General features: G+C 37.7%; 1 long non-coding RNA gene across 1 annotated transcript; it reads left to right on the top strand.

The window, feature by feature from the left end:
* The first annotated feature begins 3,665 nt into the window (after positions 1-3,665).
* Positions 3,666-7,448, top strand: LOC112650747 (uncharacterized). Its single transcript, XR_003130408.3, has 3 exons — positions 3,666-5,979; positions 6,358-6,410; positions 6,516-7,448. It is a non-coding gene; the product is annotated as an uncharacterized LOC112650747 (long non-coding RNA).
* The last annotated feature ends 7,149 nt before the right edge of the window (positions 7,449-14,597 follow it).

Here is a 14,597-nt window from a genome sequence, read left to right as displayed (position 1 = left end):
TGCACTAAACTTATGGATTAATTTGAAAACAACAACAAAACATTCTCCTGATCTCTGGGACAGGGAGAGAGGCTGAAGGTTGAATCAACTGCCAATGACCAATGATTTAATCAGTCATGTCTACATAATGAAGCCCAAGGAACAAGGATTGGAGAACTTCTGGGTTGTTGAACACATGAAGACTTGCAGAGAGTGGCACACCTGAAGAGGGCATGGAAGCTCCACGCCCCTTCCCGTATACTTTGCCCTATGCATCTCTTCCATTTGGCAATTCGTGAGATATATTCTTTTATAATAAACTGGTAAAATGTTTTTCAAAGTTCTGTGAGCCATTCTAGCATATTTATCGAACCCAAAGAGGAAATCACGGAAACCTCCAATCTCTAGCCAGTAGGTTAGAAAAACAGGTGACAACCTGGACCTGTGACTGACACCTGTAGAGAAACAGGGGGCAGTCTTATATGACTCATCTCATAATCTATGGGATCTGATGCTATCTCCAGGTAGATAACTACAGAATTGAGTTAAATTGTCAGATATCCTGTCAGTGTCCCCTGAGAATTGGAGAATTGCTTAGTGTTGAAAATAAAACACACACTAGAATTTTATAAACAGGTTTCCTTGTAGTGATATATCTTTGCATTACTGGATTCATCTTTTCTCGTTTGTAGTGTTTTTATATTAAACAGTGTACTGAGAGCTCTTGACATTAGGCTACCTTCCTTTGAGAGGCCACAAAGTGCATGAAATATGGATAGCCTCAACTGAGGGATTCATTTTTATCCAAAAACACTGACACTGGACAATAGCTGAGCAGAACAATGATGGGTTCTGGAGCCAAAGATACTCATTTAAAAATTAGCCTGTAGCTTAAGACATGGCCTGGAATAAAGGCTTTGCCAACACCCTCCTCAAAGATGATGGCAGTATTGGACACTCAGAGAGATACAGGTAACAGAATGACATGGAAACAGAGCCTTTATGGAAAGAAATAGTAACAGAAGTCAAGAGGTAAAAGTAAAAACAGGTAGTGGGAAATGGCAGTGAGATCAGAATAGTCACTGGAAGCAGGGATGAGTTCAGCCATATGGGAGAGAACCTATCTGGCTCTAATATTTCGTGTGTGTGTGTGTGTGTGTGTGTGTGCGCGCGCATATATGCACATGCACACTATTTTTGTAGATTACATATTTTTCTGTTACATCCTATTTCTTTCTTTAGTGGACCTTCATTATTATCTGTCTTAACAGTTTTACTTTGCTGGATTTCACAAAATCACTTGTAATTTATAGTTGCTATTATTGCATAGTTTTCCTTTACCCTTATATTTGATGAGACTATATCAGATGGAGAATATATTTTTAAAAATCTGTAGCTTTGTGAAACTGAATGCCAAATTTCAAATAAAATTCAAAACTTTAAACCAATGTAGTATATTTCTTAGGGAACTTTACTTCCTAAACTATCCAGAATTCGTTACATGGAAATATCATGCAATTTTTCTTGCACAGGTTTTTAAAATTTAGGATCATGGTAGATTTCAGGGATCCAGGATGATTGCGTTAATGACCCCACTTAATGACTTCTTTGAATCCACTATATTTTTCCTATGACTTTAAAGTTCCATTCTCACTCTGACTCTATGCTTGGGCATGTGACTTGTTTTGGTCAATAGGATGTTAGCTAACATGACACAAACTAGACTTTATAGAAAGGTGCATATGCTTTTCTGTTGCCTTCTTGTATGATTGGGTCTACTCACTATTCCCCTGTGCTATGCCATGAGAACATGTCCAGCTGGCCTGCAGGAAGGTTGTGGCAGACATATGGAACAGGGTTAAGTTGTTTCAGACATCTGAGTTAGGGCCATCCTGGTTCAGCCAGTTACCAGGCAGCCCTCAGATACATAAGGAAATCCAGATGAGATCAGAAGAAGCTTCCAGATAAACCTTTCCAATGTCAACAACCTGTAGTGAACTAGATAAATGTTTATTATAAGACGATGGTTTTGGATGGCTTGGTATGAAACATTATTGTGGCAACAAATAATACAGAGATACCAACATATTAATTAATCAATGAGGGGACCTCGCTATGTACCTGAGGTACCAAGTCAGAGATAATATTCACAGATGGTGGATATTTTCATATATTCATAGCTCTTTTTGTATTCTAATCTTCTGTCTCTGGAAAAACTCATTTATTAACCCAGGACAGGTAGTGGTACAGAGAATGTTCCCCTGTAGCATTTCAGCAGTGTTTTAGACACTAGACTTGCCAAAAAAGAAGTGTAACTTTGCTTATTATGCAGCCTTTTGGCACTTGAAGTGTTAAGAAGATAAATGGAATTTATGTGATCAGGATGGTAAAGATACATTACATTCTCTGCCTCAAATTCTCATGTGGGCTTAGGTTGTTGGTGAAAAGTGAGAATGTAATCAGGTGTGTGAATGCTTGTAGCTGATTTTTCCTGATGACTAGTAGATTGTACTGTCTTTTAAAGACATCTTGGAAACGAACTCTGTCAGGTGAAGTCCTATTAGATAGATACAAGTTTCTAAATAGAAAATAGGAGTTTCAGCTCTAGTTAACAAACATTTATTGATCATTTATTATGTACTAGCCATCATAAATACAAAATCAGTGAAAACTAGCCTCTGCCCTAGAAACACTTAGAGTTCGGAAAAGAGACAAATCATGACAGACAAATAAATGCTGTTGTAAGTACAATGAAGGGTCATGCACACAAAGATGGTTGAAGGGGTATCAAGTGGTAGGTAGGGGCTGTATTTGACTAAGAAATTTAAAGGATAAGTGGGAAAGAGTTCCAGCAAGAGCAAAGCATGAACAATGATCTGGAGTGTAGAACAGTATCAGTTATAGAGGAAATCACAGAACATAATATGGGCCTGAAGTTACATATATGTAACCAAAATACATATGTATGCCAAAATAAGTCAAAGACTTCTTAGACATTTCCCTGTGTTATCAAATATGCAATTATTTTTAGTAATAGAGATTTTTGTTTTATTTTACATATTGGAAAAACGATCTTTGTGCCTTTCAGTACCTTCCACCTATCTGTAAACTCCATATGGACAGAGCACAAATTTATCTTACTCCTCTGCATTGCAGCACCTAGTACAGTGCCTGACATTTCATACACATTCAGTAAATATTTGTTGAACAAATTACTGAATTTTTGAACCTGTCAGCCTTAGCCAAAATTCAACAGAAATTTATGTTTTAAATTACTCTTTTTAATTTACTCATAGAGTAATTTTCTTGAATAATTTGTCTTTCCTAGTTTTCTTCAATAAAAGCTTAATCTTCTGTTTTATAACTCTCCCTATTTTTGGATTTTAAAATATATGCAACCATTAGTATTGTTTTTCTCCCTATATATTCATCTATGTATTCATCCAAGATACACTTATTGAATACTTAATTATGTGCCAGCATTGTGCTACACCCCAGGGTAGAGTAGTAACAAGTCAGACCTGGTCTGAGCCTCAGTGGAACTTATTTTCCAGTATAAGGAAAACAGACCAGTATTACATAAATAATTTACAAGCACACTGGATGTTACGTACAAAATTGAATAGTTTTAGGAGAGTGTTTATTTATTTTTTTTTAAAGTTTTATTTATTTATTCATGACAGATACAGAGAGAGAGAAAGGCAGAGAGAGAGAAGCAGGCTCCATGCAGGGAGCCTGACGCGGGACTCAATCCTGAGTCTCCAGGATCATGCCTTGGGCGGAAGACAGGTGCCAAACCACTGAGCAACCCAGGTGTCCCTAGGAGAGTGTTTAACAGCTTCTTTTAGCTTTTATTCAATATGGATTACTGATGATTATATGTAATGATAATACAGCATGTTTACTCTATCATATTTTTAGTTTGTGGTCTCTACTTTCTGTTTTGCTATGCCACAGTTATAATTACTATGTGGTACATAGAAAATACACTATAAACATCACTTGAATGAATGAATGAAAGAATACATGAATTTTATTACAGCCCAGATCCATAGTTTATTGGCTTAATTTCCGTGCAAAATGAGATTATTAGTCAAATCTATTGAGTTATCTGATTTTAGTCAACAAATATTCATTAAAAAGTTCATGTAAGTCATGTGGCAGAGGTGGGGGATTGGAAGAAGAATAAAAAGTTTCCTGTCCTTACAGAAATTGCAATTCAGACAAACAAGAGGATAGCACATGAGAAGCTAATCATTTAGCACAAGAAAACATATGTATCATATATCTTTCAGACAAAGTACTATGCTTGGTAATGTGAAGAATACTATGACTCCAGTTACTTATAATTTAGCTGAGGAGACAAGACAAATATATTTACAATGAAAATAATGCCAAACAAAAAATGATACATTCTGGTGCTCAAGGTAATGAGTCTCAGTACTGCAGTGGATGGAAATCTTTCAAAGGGTTGGCATGTTTTCTCTCAGCCAAACGTTAGAACAGTTACGCCAAACTGAGGTGTGTGAACTTCAGAGGAGCACCAGGCAATCCATTGTAGTTTGAGAAGAAAATGTTAACACTTCTACTTATTTAAAAAGAAACTAGTCCTTAGTAACCTTTAACAAAAAAGATTGACAACAGGCCATCATAGTCTGTAGCCTGTAGATGTCTGATGTTAGGATTTAACATGGTATCACATGGGAGGAAAGGAGTGGGAATTGCATTTCCCAGAACAATAGGCACCTCCTTCCATTTCTTTTTCATGAGGCATACTGGGTTACCTGGGCTCCTTTAAGTTCTAACTAAACTAACCTTCATGAAATAGACAAATGACTCAAAAAATCCTCCAAAGGAACAGCAGATAAAATTAATAATACAAGCACAATTGGACTAAAAAGAAAATCTTAGCTGTGACGCTTTTCTTTGTGAACATGCTTTTTGGCAATTACAGTATTAAACAAGATTTATTCAGATATAACCAAAAGTTCCCTCCTCTCAGATTCAAAGTTATGATGAAACTGTTTGAAGTGCGGATTTTTTGTGTTATTATTGTTAATGAAGATCCTCATGTCATATACTGTGCCTTGAGATAGCTCACAATTAGCAAGACATTAAAAAACTAAGTATCCAAAACATAAAGACGATCTTTTGCAATTTTTTCAGAAGTCTTCAAAGTCAAGTGTTACTCAATCTGGCACTTAGTGAAACGTCACTAAACTTAATAACAAATGTTTAGAAGTTTATTTATTACAAAAGACCGCTTGGGCTTTCCACATCATGCAGGGACGGGTCCATATAGCATTGTCTTCAAGAGAATCTTTCACAATATCCGGAGCACTTGATGGCTGCAAACGAAGGAGGAGGATGTCCTCAAATTCCTTGCAGCCGGAACCTACTTAGTTGGCACCAACCTTGATTTCCAAATGAAACAGTACATCTACAAAAGGAAATGTGATGGCATCTGTATCATAAATCTGAAGAGAACCTGGGAGAAGCTTCTGCTGGCAGCTTATACCATTGCTGCCGTTGAAAACCTGGCTCATGTCAATGTCATATCCCTGGCCAGGGAGCTGTGCTGAAGTGTGCTGCTGCTACTAGAGCCACTGCTGTTGCTGGCTGCCCCACTCCTGGAGACTTCACTAACCAGACCCAGGCAGCCTTCTGGGAACTGAGACTTCTGGTGGCTACTGATCCCAGCACCAACTCCAACCTCTCACAGAGGCATGTTATGTCAACCCACCTACCATCACTCTGTGTGACACAGATGCTTCTCTGCACCATGTGGACGTTGACATCCCTTGCAACAAAAGGGAGCTCACTCAGTGAGTCTGATGTGATTGAATGCTGGCCTGGGAGGCTCTGCGAATGCGTGGCACCCTTTCCCCTGAACATCCGTGGGAAATTACCACTGCTGTCAACTTCTACAGAGAGCCCAAAGAAATGAAAAGGAAGAGCAGGCTGCTGCCCAAAAGGCTGTGACCAAGGAGGAGTTTCAGGGTGAGTGGACTGCTCCAGCTCCTGAGGTCACTGCTACTCAACCTGGAGTCACAGACTGGCATGAAGGGGTGCAGGTGCCCTCTGTGGCTATTCAGCAGTTCCCTACCAAAGACTGGAGCGTGCTCAGACTGGTCTGCAGCTCCCACTGCTCAGGCCACTGAATGGGCAGCAACAACCACTGAGTGGTCTTAAGCTGCTCTTCCACAAAGACAAACCAAATGGAGATAAGTTTGATGGAGAACAAACAATTTCTAGTGAAAAAATGGGAGGAGCACTTAGAAAACTGTTTTTCCTTCCAGAGTGTATAAGGCTGAAATAATTCATAAAGCAATAAGCCAGCAAACTAACATCTTTTTTTTTTTTTTTTTTGGTCACCAGTGTTGGAAAAATACATAGAAAACATTGTTGAAGCTGAAGACTTTGAGAAACAGGTAAGACAAATTATGTAGCATTAGAACTCATGGAGTGGTGGAATAGTGTGGCTATGTCAGCATTTCTATTGTGTCTCAGATTGTATTTTCTCGATTGTATTTCAGAAAGAAAATTCATGATCGAATCACAATTTTGTGCCTCAAAAAGAAGAATTTGGGCAGCCCAGGTGGCTCAGCGATTTAGTGCCTCCCTCAGCTTAGGACCTGATCCTGGAGACCCTGGATCAAGTCCCACGTCAGGCTCCCTGCATGGAGCCATTTCTCCCTCTGCCTGTGTCTCTGCCTCTCTTTCTCTCTCTGTGCCTCTCATTAATAAATAAATAAATAAAATCTTTTTTAAAAAAGAATTTATTGTACACCTGAAACTAATGTTATACAGTATGCTAACTGACTAGAAATTAATGAAAAACTTTTAAAGAAATAATTTACTGAAAAAGGTAAATTCTCAGCAATAAGAAAATCTTTACTGAATTTCTTTTTAAAATGTTTCATGGGAGATATATGTTATGATGGAGCTGATATTTTGCCTGCAAGTGAAAATTCAAAAATATTCTAGGTAATGTTTTTATATTCATAGGCAACTTTTCTTTCATCACAGAAACTGAAGCCAGAAGTGCATCAACACTGGTTCTTAATTTCATAAAATCATGAGCCTTTAAAATATTGTCATATATTTACATGCCTTTGTAATGAAATAGAGAGTAATGATGATATTTTCTACCGCAGAGAGTTTTACTGGTCATTTCTTTGAAAAATACTTAAAGCTGCTGTTGAATTTAAAGATAAATTAAGCTCTTTATTTACAAAAAGATAAGTGTTTAAAATTTGCTAACCTTTCCACTGATGACAAATGACTTATCAATAAAGTGCTACTTAGCAAATATTTAAAAACAAGCACGCTTATTCTTTAGGAATTATCAAAGTAAAGCAAACTTTTTTCACAGTAAATCAGAAAGTAAACAATTTTGGGGAAATGGTATTATGGAAAAGGTATTTGAAAAACAAGTGTTTGAAAATATTTTTATTAATATGTGATATTGTGGCTGAAGAATGATACAAGGTTTTCTAATTTACCAAAGTCAAGTCTTAAAGGTTCAATGGTGGGTGCCTGGGTGGCTTAGTCAATTAAGCAAGTGACTGCCTTCAGCTCAGCTCATGATCCCTGGGTACTGGGATCGAGTTCTGCATCAGGCTCCCTACTCTGCAAGGAGCCTGCTTCTCCCTCCTCTGACTGCCATTCCCCCTGTTTGTGCTCTCTCTCTCTGTCAAATAAATAAATAAAATCTTTTCTTTAAAAAATTTAGAAATCATTGGATTGATAAAAGGAATGTAAAGGGCTTTCTAGAGATTGTTAACCTGATGGAGTAAAATGATATAATTGGGAAAAAAACAGAAGCAATATAAAAAAATTTTAATACTATAAAATAGAAAAAAAAACTGAGAATAATTTAGTGTAGAGATCAGTAGTTTTACACACTTCAAAACCCTCTTATAATACTACTAAGTTCATTCCAGTTCAACATTTGTTGGACACCTGGTGTGCTCTGCTTGGCCCTGGCAATGAAAAGATGAATAAGGTGGGGTGCTGTGCCCAGAGCCACCCACTGCCTAATGGGGGAAATAGAGCACGTGTGACCATATGAAGTAGTGGAATCATGTGAATAAACAGGTAATTTCCATAAAGTATTGTAAGCACTATACAAGTGGGTTGTGTGAATATCTAAGATGGTATCTAGGGAAGTCTGATGTGATAGGGCTAGAGAAGGCCTCCTGGTGGAGGTGGTGCCTGAACTAAGCTTTCTTAAGCATATATTAGAGAATAGAATAATTGATCCAATGAGGAATTTGAATAAATTAGAAAGTATTTATGATGTTGTTTCATTTTGTTTCATGAGGCAGAAAAATCTGTAAGATAATTTATAAGGATTTCTGTCTTCTTTTTTTTTAAATTTTTATTTATTTATGATAGTCACACAGAGACAGAGAGAGAGAGAGGCAGAGACACAGGCAGAGGGAGAAGCAGGCTCCATGCACCAGGAGCCCAATGTGGGATTTGATCCCAGGTCTCCAGGATCACACCCTGGGCCAAAGGCAGGTGCTAAACCACTGCGCCACCCAGGGATCCCTGGATTTCTGTCTTTATAAAGCATCTTAAAAGTTTTGATTCCTGAAGGTATAAACTTCAATTATCTGGAATATTCTTCAGACTACACTTGTGCCAAACTAATAATATACTTTCTTTTACTCTTCCTCATTCAATCAACAATTCTTGAATACCAACTCTATTTCAGGCACTGAGCTGCCAAAGAACACGCAGTCAAATAAGACAGGGTTTCTGCTTTGAAGGGACTTAAAGTAGCATTGCAGACACACTGTTGTAAAGCAATACATGTAGTTAGCATGAGGATTCCTGAAATAAAAATTGAAACGGTGTGCATGTTGCACTTGATCAAAAGAGAGACTGATGATCTTTGCCTGAAAGAAAAGAAACTGGGCTGTCTCAGGAAAGGCTTTCAGATGAAATGATGGTTAACCTAGGTCTTGAAGAATTAGGGAGACTTTGCCAAAATGGTGGAAGGAAAGACATTCTAAGGAGATGAACCAGCATATGTAAGTGCAAGCAAGCCTGCCACCATTTTCCAGCTCCTTATAACTATTTTCTATTCACATTCTTGTTCACCATTGCTTCACAGCTTTTGGCTTAGCTAGACTAATTCTGCTAGATCAAGATTTACAAAACATCTATCTTTAGCATGTCTGTAATCTGATTTGCCTTTGGAAAGTAGAAACATTTAGAACTACAAGCTCACTAACAATGGACAATTTAAGCATTCATATAAGTTGGAGGCACAAGATTCTTTATGGTCATTGACCTGGAAAGTGTGGCCTCATTGGTAGTTGTGAGTGAGGACTGGACTTTATAGTGTCACTGGACCTGTTGGCTAATCATTGCCTACCTCACCCTGCCCTCCATCTAAGAAAATCTCTCCCTGGACCACACCCATGGTTGCCATGTGTATAGTACAGGGTCTTAAGATACTTAACTTTAGGGTCTTACCACAGCTGACTGGACAGATAACTCAGAGAAAAACAAGCCAAAGCACAGTTGGGCCAATCAGATTCTCTTTTCTGAGGATCTGAGGGTAAGATGTTATGCTTTGAACACTTAGTGGTGAAGAGTCTTGAGGGGAAATAGCTGAATTCTAGGCCTGCTAGTTGGCAGAGAGAAACTACCCTTCGGTACCAAAAAATGTCAACTGTCTGAGAGGTAGACCTATGGGCACAGGTGGAGGAAGCACAAATAGCATGGGAAGAACTCCCTGAGACTCATTAGGCTGGGGAGTGATCATTATACCAAAGAATCTGGGATACCCTGAAATGGCCATGTAGCTTTTGACTCCAAAAATATTTGCGTAGGGTGCTGAGAAAAAGTTTCTAATAGACCAGGTGAAAGGGAGTTTATTTGAAGGCTCTGTGGGAATCTCATATAATCCAACTGTAGATAGTACTACTAGGCCTCATAACTGCTAGAAAACACGACTTCAGACAAGCTACCTTTCTTCTTTTTTCTCGCAGGCAGCACCATTTCTCTTCTCTGCATGTTTCTCTCCATACCTACCTTTCTTTCTCCTTTAGGCAGCCAGGTTTATTTCAAAAGTCTCTTAGTCTCTGTTCCTGAGTAATTTCAGTTTAACATGAGCCTCTGCCCTGCCCTGGAGCCATTTTGGCACCGACTTGATGCTGCTGCTCCAGTAACCATTACTGCTTTCTAAGTCAGACTTTTCTGTCACTTAGTTTGAATTCTTGTGCCCATGGGTATACCTCTGAGACAGTTGACATTTTTGGTATTGATGGGTAGGGTTTTCCTCTGCAAATTAGCAATCTTGGTTTAGATATCCTAGTCAAGATCCTTTACTACCGAGTGTTCAAAGCATAACATCTTAACCTCAGTTGGCAAAATATCCTAGATAGTATAGATGTAAAAAGCACTGCTGGAGCGTTTGTGCAAATAGGCAAGCTGGCAAAAGTCTTGGTGCTGGCACGGGGAAAACAATGACCAGGTTCTGCCAAGGATGTCATAATTGTGGGGCATGTCAGTAGCGTGTTTCATCCAAGTTACAACTAGACAGAGTTAGGCCCAAAATAGGATTAGTCAAGCTTGCCTTGTTGCTGAAAGAAAGCTGGATAGCCTAGGTAGTGCAGTAGAGAAAGGAGGTGAGGCTCAAGGTTAAATGGAATTTGATATCAACAACATTAAGGCAATCAAGAAAACTAAGCCAGCCATAAATCAGGGCATGCTTGGAGGGAGCAGTTATTTTAGTCAAAAGCATCTGCTGTAAGAGGCCTATAATTTCAGAGCAACTCAGAGCTATTGGACAGCAGTTGCTTCTGGATCATGAAGGGCCTTTTGTAGATAGTATAGGTCTAGGACTAGTCAGGAGCTTTTAAAGTTGTTGTCCAATAGGGATGAATACCCTGTCTTCTGCATACACTTGGATTTTGAATGGTCCGTGATCCCCACAGGGACTCTAATTGCTCATACCAGCAATGGAGCCAGTCTGGCACCTTGGAGGGGATTTTGTTCTACTGATTGTCAAGGTCATTCCCTATTACATCACCCTAGTTTAGTTTCTTCATGGCACTTATCACCATCTGAAAATCCTGTTTATGTGCTTATTGTCCTGCCTCCCCCCAGGAAAATGTAAATTCCTTTAGAGCAGAGACATTAATCTGTTTTTTTCCCCATTGCTGTGGTCTTAGCACCTTGAACAATATTTGGCTCTTAGTATGTTCTCAGTAAATATTTATTGAGTAAATAAACAAAAGTCCATGAACTCGGTGACATAGTCATGGGCTAAGGGCCTGGACAACAGTCCAAACCCTGGTGATCCTGGCAGTCCTTGTTTAAACTTGTCTACATTTTAGACACACTTGAAAAACTTAACAGGGTGCCAACAACTGTCACCAACCTCCCACTCTCTCCACGCCCAAATTTTGTCCTCAACTCCGATTTTGCAAAATTTCTAAGAAGAAAAAAATGTGATATGCCGTTCTGGTAAGAATATGGATCTACGTGTTTCTGTTGAACAAGCCCTTAGCCCCAAACATTTTCTTTTTTTCAGCTTGCTGCTGAGATGACTCCCTAGTACTTACTTCCCCCTTCCCCATTTTATCTCTTTCTTCTCAATAAAATAAAGTCCTCAGTTTTCATAGTCAATAAACAATCTTTCTATTGGGGAAGTGTAAGTGAGCATATTTTCAGGAAACAGCTGAAATTTCTCCACGTACTTTGCTTTTTTAAAAAGCAGCCACATGGCTCAATATGTGTATAGCACATATTTACCAATTAACAAACAGCCTCCTACTGAGTCAGCCTCCTTCCTCTCCCTATTTCCTTTTCCTTTCTTAGAAAATTTTTTTGCATGAATACAGCTTGGCCCAGCACTTCTTGACACGTAGTGCAACTCTATTTATTAGAATGAACACTGTCCTCTTGAAATACACATTTCTTTAGATGGTGTAATAAAGTGAAAATAGCATTCTGTTAATAAAGATAAGTTTTGTAGACACTGAGAGATCATCTACTTTATATGATGATCATGATGATGTGATCTCTTTCTTTGAAAGCAGGACGCTAGAGTAAATTTTATTATGTTGCAGAATGAAATAATCAGCTTTCAAATCCAGTAATGAAATTTTCATTAGTTATTAAGTCAACTAACAGATATTTATTGAGCACCTCCAATATAAAATGATCTGAGCTGTATAATCAACATACAAGGAAACGTGAATGTGTCCCAGACTTGGAAGATCTATTTGGTAAAATAGGCTGCTTTTGCTACCTCATTGGCATCTCAAACTTAGTATGTCTGAAACCGAATCACTCGTATCCTTATTCGGACCTTTCTTGGTGTTCCTTACTTCAATAAGTGGTTCACAATCTAGTAGAAAAAATAGATAAAAATCAACATTTATGGAATGGAGCTAGGCACAAGATATATGTGTTTAAGAAGGAACATTAGATGCAGCTAACTGCAATGGAACGTAGAAGTCAGTATCCTTCATCAGAGGGGAATTTCCTTTGATCATTTAAAAATAGATAAAAGCATGCATCCCTGGTGATTCCTTTTACGTATATTTTTTCTTCTCTGCAGTTCTGTGTCTGTCTTAGGGGCTAATAGAGTTATCTGCTCCATAACATGGGTCATTCCTTTTGGTGCTTCTGCCTGAGAATTTAGTGTCTTTCTGATTCATGCATTTTCCTTACAAAACTGAATTGAACTGCCAGCTAAAAGGGCCAGCTGCTTTTATTGTTCACAAAGTTTAAAGTTCCTTTTTCTCTCACTATGATTGTATCAGTAATGACTACAGTAGCAACCATTTTGACTATCACATCAGTTTACTTACTCTGACAAATAAATTATCTTTACTTTGCAAATCCCCTTTAGACTGAATAATTAGTGATAAGATGTTAAAAACGAAGAACTAGTTTTAGGCTGTAATAGGCTTTATGATTTGTCCTCTGTTTGAAAAGACAACTTTAGTTCTATGATGTTGAAAGAATATACTCAGAACCTCAATATGGAGAATTACTTACGACCCAACCAATTGTAAAACATATAGTGATAATGTAGTCTAGGTCTAATTTTCCAGTGTATTGGTGTGTAGCATATATAAGCCCTATTCAATATAAGGTTTCTGTAATACAGTGCAAAATATTTTCTCATGAGAGGGGAGATGGTTCCTGGAGCAGTTAGGCAAAGATCATTATGCGTCTCTTGACAAGATTAGTTTTTATCTTTGTGGATCTATTCATGCATATGGGTGAGATTGAAAAAAAATTAATGAATTGCCAATGAAATAGTATTCTGTAGTATTCAATAGTCAGTTTCAGATTTAACAGGTAATTAGTAGAATAGATAACTGCTCATGAAGATTAAGATCTCCTGTCCCCCAGATATCAACTCATCTCCTATCATTTTCAGTATTTTGTCTTCATTCTTTTGAGATTGGAAAGCTTTTTGGTATTAAAAGTCTTGGTAGATAGGGATGTTTGACAAGAAAAGAATAGGATCAATGGGTTTTTAATAATAGAAAAATAAATGTGCAAAAATCTAGAGGCTGAAAAAAGTATATTTGAGAAAAGTTATTTTATTAGGTGATGCCTTAAAGGTAATTTAATGGTTAATATTTGTTCTATGCTTGTTATATATCAGACATCACAAGAATAACTTTACATGAACTATCACGTTTACTCTTTATATAAATCCAAATTTTAAAAATGGTCCCCTTTCAAGGTGAAGAAAAATAATCTTAGAAGTGCGCAGAGATAAAAAAAAAAAAAAAAAAAAGAAAGAAAGAAAGAAAGAAAGAAATGCCTGGAGGTTTGAGCCAACAAATCCTTTGGGCTTTGCCTTCAAAATATTTCCAGAATTGGACCACTTTTACCACATCTATCACCATTATTTAAGCCATCTTCATGTTCCACCTGACCATTGCAATAGCTTTCAAACTGGTCTCCCTGCTTCTATTTTTGCTGTTTTATAATCCATTCTTCACATTGCATTCAGAAAAATAGTTTTTAAATTGATATAAGGTCAAGTCACACTTCTGCTCAAAATTCTCCAAAGATTTTCCATCTAAAATAAAATCTAAACTTTTCACGAAAGCCTACAAGGCACTACATGGTTCCATGCTTTAGAGTTGCCCCCATATTACAAAAACACAAAAACAGATTTTTTAAAGGATACACAGGTAATCTTTATCACTTGGGAGCCATTTCTCAGCACCTGCCAACACAGCCCCATCCTAAACATCCATTCTTGTAACTTACATATTCAGGCCCTAGGGAAGTGTCTTTCTACATTTTTAAGCAAGGTCTTCATAATAAAAGGCAACTGGATACTGTGAGTGATGTGAATATTTGCAGATTGTCCTGTTGCCAACATCTGAGACTGACATGACTTCAAAAGGCAGGGGAAGAACTTTAAGATTCATTAACTTCTCAAATCCTTTCTCTCAGATAATATGAATACAATAAATTCTTGCATAATGAAACAGGATTTCCCAGCAGTGCCCTGCATTTTTTTCTGTTCCATGCATCACTGGTGATTCTTTTTTTAAATATATTTTTCAGGTTCGGAAAAATGACACGTGGGACCTAAAGAACAACAGTTGCATATGGGG

The sequence above is a fragment of the Canis lupus genome, chromosome 29, assembly GCF_003254725.2.
Source record: "Canis lupus dingo isolate Sandy chromosome 29, ASM325472v2, whole genome shotgun sequence".
In the NCBI taxonomy this organism is placed as follows: Eukaryota; Metazoa; Chordata; class Mammalia; order Carnivora; family Canidae; genus Canis; species Canis lupus.
This window is presented reverse-complemented; position numbering and strand designations above follow the sequence as displayed.